The following is a 6,000-nucleotide window of genomic DNA, read 5'->3' on the forward strand; positions in this document are numbered from 1 at the left end:
AACTAAGCTGGGTCTTGGAGTAGAAAGCGGGTTTTCCCCAGTGAAGACACACCTCAGGCAATGGGGTGCAGTGGAATGACCTCTGACACCTGGTCTAGGCCTGATCCTATCAGTGTGACCTCAGATAACATCCTCATCTCTAGGTGACAATATGCAGAGTGGTGCCAACCAGGAAGCTTGACCAAGCCTCAAGGCTTAGCATTTTATTGAAAGTCCATCACATAGACATCTGCAGAGCTGCCTCCAGCCCCTCCAGAGTTCGATCTAATACCAGGTGATCCAAAACCTCCCCCTCAAGTTAGACTATGTGCTGTCACCCCAAGCCCCTAAGGAACCACACCCTTGCTGGGCATGGAGATCCCAGGAGTTGGAAATCACCTCTTCGGAGTCACAAAGAGGAGACTGCTCTTGGTTAAGGCTGATTCCTCATTGCATCGTCATAAATTTCTTATTAGGTATAAATAGTGCCTCAATCAACCCTGCACCTTTTCTTATCTTACCTTTACATCATGCATCTAACTGGGGATGGAGCCCTTGGCAATCGTAGAACAAATAATTGTACCAGGTCAGTTGAAGACTGACACACTTTAGCACATACTGAGAAGTGGACACTACTGTGCCAGGAATGGCGCAAACGAAAGAGAGAGGCTGGGTATGAAGGGACCTTTCCCGGAATTTTCTCTCGAAAAATTCTGGGAAAAGCAGCCAGTAGTGCATTTCAATTTTGCAGGCAATTTAAAAACAAAACATCTTCGTCCAATTTGCTTTTTTAGTAAGTCTATAGTCATATATTCAAGTTCAAAAAGTACAAAGTGTGTGTAATGAGAAGTCCTCCCTCTCGGGCAGGCAACTCCAAGTGGAATTTGAACTGTTGGAAACATCTGCTTATTTGCTATCCCCACCCTTGTGTCCCTGGAAATATTCTGCTTTCAAGAATGATTTGAGGGAACTTCATTCAGGTTTTGTTTGGACCAAATGAGCCGCATATACAAACGACAGTCTTCATCTGAGTTGTGTGTCCTGCTCTCTGCCAGGCAGGCATGGGGTAGAATTCATTAGAAAATCCTGTCGTTCTATTGTGACCTGGTCACCTTGCTCTGAGACTCTTTCCTGCGTATTTTTGCAAACTCGGGGCAGCTTCCCCGGGATGATAAAAGATGATCTGTCCATGGAGTGAGGGTCTAAACCTGCACATCCCCTTTGCATTCAACACATGGATCTCCTCCTGTCTCTAGCCAGGTGAACTTTATTTTACTTTGCTAAATAACGTGTTTTCCATCTTTTTGCCTTGCCAACTCGAGGCCCTGAGACCAACACATACTTTCAGCTATTCACCTGGAAAATAAAGCAACAGTATTCTAGGTCTGTTCATCTCCAGGAAGCCTGCTGAAGCACCATGCGTCAGGCGGGCATGCTGCCGAGCACACAGGTTAATAGGGACCAGCTTTGCAAACAGCAAAGCCCAGCTGGTGAAAACCAGGGAGAAATGACATTTGCAATTACCTGTTTGTCGGAAGCCGTGTGGAGAGTGTCTGGGGAGCATTTCATTTTGAAAGCACTCCCCGCACGCCCACTGTACTTCTTGGCATCCATTATCAGAGTTGGCAGCAACTGGGCATCTCTTCCCTGTTTCTCACCGTTTGTGCCAAGAGAGCAGAAGACAGGGAAAACAAAGCCCTGAGGGTCGGTTACCTGAACACTGCCAGCTCTCTTTCCCAGCAGAGCTTCTAAAACCCTCAGAATTGTCTTTTTGGAATGCTGCTTGGGACCTTGACCCTACCTAATGCACTGATGCCATAACTTGACCTTACAGTCTTCAAGGGGGATTCGGAAACCTGGCCTGGGTGTCCCTCCTGGCTCCATGGTTTGACTGTACTGATCTGCTAGGGCTTCCATCATGAAGTACCAACTGGGCTGCCTGGGCAACAGACATCTATTGTCTGGATTCCCTGGAGGCTGGAAGAGTGAGATCGAGGTGTCCACAGGTTGGTTCCTTCTGAGAGTATGCGGGAAAATCTGCTCCAGGTCTCTTGCCTAGCTTTTGCCAGCTGTGAACACTCTTTGGCCTCCCTAGGCTTATAGGTGTATTAGTACGTGCATCTTTCATGGCATCCTCCCTGCACGCATATCTGTGCCCCCATTTATAAGGCATGGCCGTGTTGGAACAGGGCCCCCCTTCTCCAGTGTGCCCTCACCTTCCCTAGGTACATCTGCAGTGACCCTGTGTCTACTGTTGTCACATCCTGAGGTACTAGACATTAGGACTTCAACGTTGGAACTTGGGGGAGACACAGTTGGATTGGTAACACCAGGTGAGTGACCTGGACAGGTTTCTCAACCGCAGGTCCTCTACTTCCTTAAAAGTAGGAGCCTGCCTTCCAGTGGACACCTGTGAGCTGCGCATTTGATAGTTCTGCACAGAACCTGCCACATAAAGTCCATCCGGTCTCTTCAAATAATCACAAGGGCTTCCAGATTCATACTCTGTTGTTGTCTGATCAGTTTGGTCTTCAAAAGGTCTTATTTATTGGGTTCTACTTCTGTTTAGAGAGAAATCTCTACTGCTTAAAAACAAACCGATGATCTAAAAACAGCAGCACTTGAGGATGCAGAGTAGTACCGAGGCCAGAAGAGGGGGACCCAAGCTCACCCAGCCCTGTACTGGGCCACAGGTGATGGTGAACAGTGGGCCCCTCACGTGGAGACAGGATGACCCTCCCAGCCCTCTCACTCTAGGGGAGAGCAAGCAAAAGAACTTCCGGGAAAGCCCTCTGTGAATTGTATACTGGAGAAACAGAAATACGAGAGGGAGTCGCTTCTCACCCACACCAGTTGAGAGAACTGTTTGCCAACTCCGCATCCTATTGATCCCAGTAATCGCTGTCTCCATCGCTGCCCACTGATTTATGGGGTAAGAGGCACATGTAATGTCAACATCATTCATTAGATCTCACGCCACCCCCAAAATCAATATCAACGTTTCAGGATGGAACAAGTCTTCAGAATTTGCACCACGCCCATAAATTAAGCAAAGTTCTGGGCTTTGTCATTTCATGCAGCTGAGTGTTGGCAAAAGAGAGAAGAGATGGAGAGAAAAGGAAGGAACAGGTCCAAGGAAATCAGGATCCCATATGTAAGACTTCGGGACTCCATGGCTCCAGTGGGCGCTGGCACTAGGCCGAGAGCTAGTTTTGTGGCCCCTGATCAACCACACCTCCTGATTGACACCTTCACAATCCTCCCAACTTCTTGCCACCGGTTCATGCAGATTCCACTCGCCAGCCCCCTGAGGCTTTGGGTTCAGGTTTTTCTCCCACTTAGGACTGTGCCATTTCTTCAGCTCAGGCTTCACCGTGGCCTGACAGCATTCCTTCCTCGCAGACCCTGCAGGCTCATTCGCCCCTCTCCTTCTGTCCCCTCACTTAGGTCTGACGTCTACACTGTCTCCTGTCCCTAGCTTTAATGTTCTTGGAAACAGGGCCATTGCAGATGTAACTTGTTAGGAGGGGGTCATCCTGGAGTAGGGTGGGCCCCTTTTTCAACATGACTGATGTCCTTATAAAAAGGGGACTTTGCAGACAGAAACATAATCAAGGGGAATGCCATAGGCATTTGTGCATCAAAATGTGGATCTAAAGCCAAGGAACTCCAAAGTTGGCCAGCACACCTCTGGAAGCTCAAGTAAGACCTGGGGAATTCTCCCTCACAGTTCTCCGAAGAGCCAGCCCTGCCAGTGCCTTGACCTTGAACTTCTAGCCTCCAGAACTGTGGGACAGTCATTTCAGCCACCTACTTGGTGGTACTTTACTATCATAGCCCTAAAATCCTCATACCAAAGGCACAGCAGTGGATATGAAAGATAAAGGACAATTTGAACAAAACTGTCTATTGCTGTGTAAGGAATTCAATAGAATCCAGGCGTTGGGGGAAGCTGAGGAGCACATAGTTCAAGAGAAGATTATTTTGCTCTCCAGGAAAGTATTCTCTGCTAGAGAACCAACACACTCATTTGGAAATCAAGCCTTGGGGTTTTAACCAAATTCTAACTCTTACTTCCTTTTGTTAAAAGTAGCATCATAGCTGGGCATGATGGTGCATGCCTGTAATCCCAATAACTTGGAGGCTGAAGCAGGAGGATCAAAGTTCAAGGCCAGCCTCAACAACTTGGAAAGGCCCTAAGTAATTTAATGAGATTCTGTCTCAAAATATAAAGAGTTGGGGATGTGGCTCAGTGGTGAAGTGCTCCTGGTTTCAATCCTGGTATCAAAAAAAAAGTAATATCATCATGTGATCTCAGGTTTCAGTTCCAGTTCCTAGTTCTTCCCTGTATGTGGGATAAATCCCTGGTCAAGCACAGTGGCCAGGTGTCTCAGCCGATAAGACATGAACAGTCCCTGGGCCTGCCAACTAGAGGTTCCCTGTCCTTCTTGTCCTCTTAGAGAGATTTGGCAAGAAAGGGAGAGCTCAAGTGCTTGCCTTGTGTCCCCCAGTTGGTCAAGCCCCAGGGGTCTGGTCACTAGCTCTTGGTCTTCTCCAGGGAACAGTGACTGGAGGATCAGGCCATGGAAAGGAGGAGTGGGGAGGGGTGGGCAGAGCCCTGTAAGCCTCTGCAGAGGGAAGTAGGGAAGGTCTCATCCTGCAGCCAAGGGACAGGTGCCAGCAGAGGATAAGGCCAAGTGGAGGAGCTGCCCACAGTCCGCAGCCTCTGTGCATTCAACCCAATGAGCACCTTTGTCCTCAGGCCTGGAATCTGCTGCCCAGGATTGTCTCCTGGTCCTTAAAGAGTGCTGAGAGAGGGCAAAGCCCGGGGAACTGACTGGCCTTGGTTCAACCTTCCTCTGTCAGTTAAGAGCTGTGGGCCTTGGGCAAGTTACTTAACCTCGGAGTCTCACTGTCCTTGACGGTATTATGGAAACAATAGATCACATTAATTATGAAGTGAATGAGGCAAAATAATCTATCTAAAGGGATTGGCACATCGTCCAGTGTCTGGCTGTCACAATGCACAGACTCCCCCTCCCCCTCTTCTCTCCTCCTTCACACACACATCCTCCTCCTCTGACTGGCAGATCCAGCAGACCCCTAGGCACTGACCTCAGGCGTTGATTTGACTCATTCTATTAGTGCAGTGAGAGAACATGGTTTCTCTGTCCCCATTGCTAAGTTCCAGGGGCAGGGGCCGTGCTGCCTGTGGTTAGAGAATGAGGCAGATCTTCCTGCTGCACATAAGAGGACACTTTTTCCACTTTAACAAAGAGCCACGGAGAGGTGATGTTGTAAGGGTCCGGCGAAGCGTCAGAGGAAGAGACCACCAAGAGACTGATTTTATGCAATAGGCAAGAGGGAGTTTATTGGATCCGGTTCAGCGCGCTGAGGCCCCAGGCCGGTTCGCACAAAAAGGGAGAGCAGCCCAGAGCTCAGAGCAGAGGTTAAGCAGAGCTTAAGTACACCTTTTGGAGAGGGCGGGGGGGGGGGGGGGGGGGGGGCTTTGCATACATCAGAACAAATCATCATGAGGTGCGGGAAAATTGAACAACAACTCTGAGTCATGATTAGTACATTCATTGGCGGGAACAGATTGGACGGGGGTGATTGGTTACTTCTAAGCGGGGTGAACATTTAAACTGATTGATTCTGGGGCCTGAGGTGCCTATGTGCCGGGCTACTCAGAGTCCCAAGTTATTAGACCACCAGAGGAGCCAGTGAGAAAGTTTACTGGGCAGTTCGGGTATTGTCCTAACAGCTACAGAGATTACAGGTTCCGGGGGTAGCAGAGGAATTTAACAATAATAAACATAACAATGGTCTTTTACTTTACAACCCAAGCCTTGCAGTTTAGAAACTTCACAATGTCCGATCTTTTACACTTTAACTCAGGCTCTGGGCTTAGAATCAGCTTAAAAATTTCACCTTTACAATGTGAGTACCCTGGTGACCAGGCAAAGAAACTGCATCCTTTCAGGGCCAGATTGCACCTCAGCTGGGAGTAGGAGAGTGACA

The sequence above is a fragment of the Callospermophilus lateralis genome, chromosome 17 (genome assembly GCF_048772815.1).
Source record: "Callospermophilus lateralis isolate mCalLat2 chromosome 17, mCalLat2.hap1, whole genome shotgun sequence".
Lineage (NCBI taxonomy): Eukaryota > Metazoa > Chordata > Mammalia > Rodentia > Sciuridae > Callospermophilus > Callospermophilus lateralis.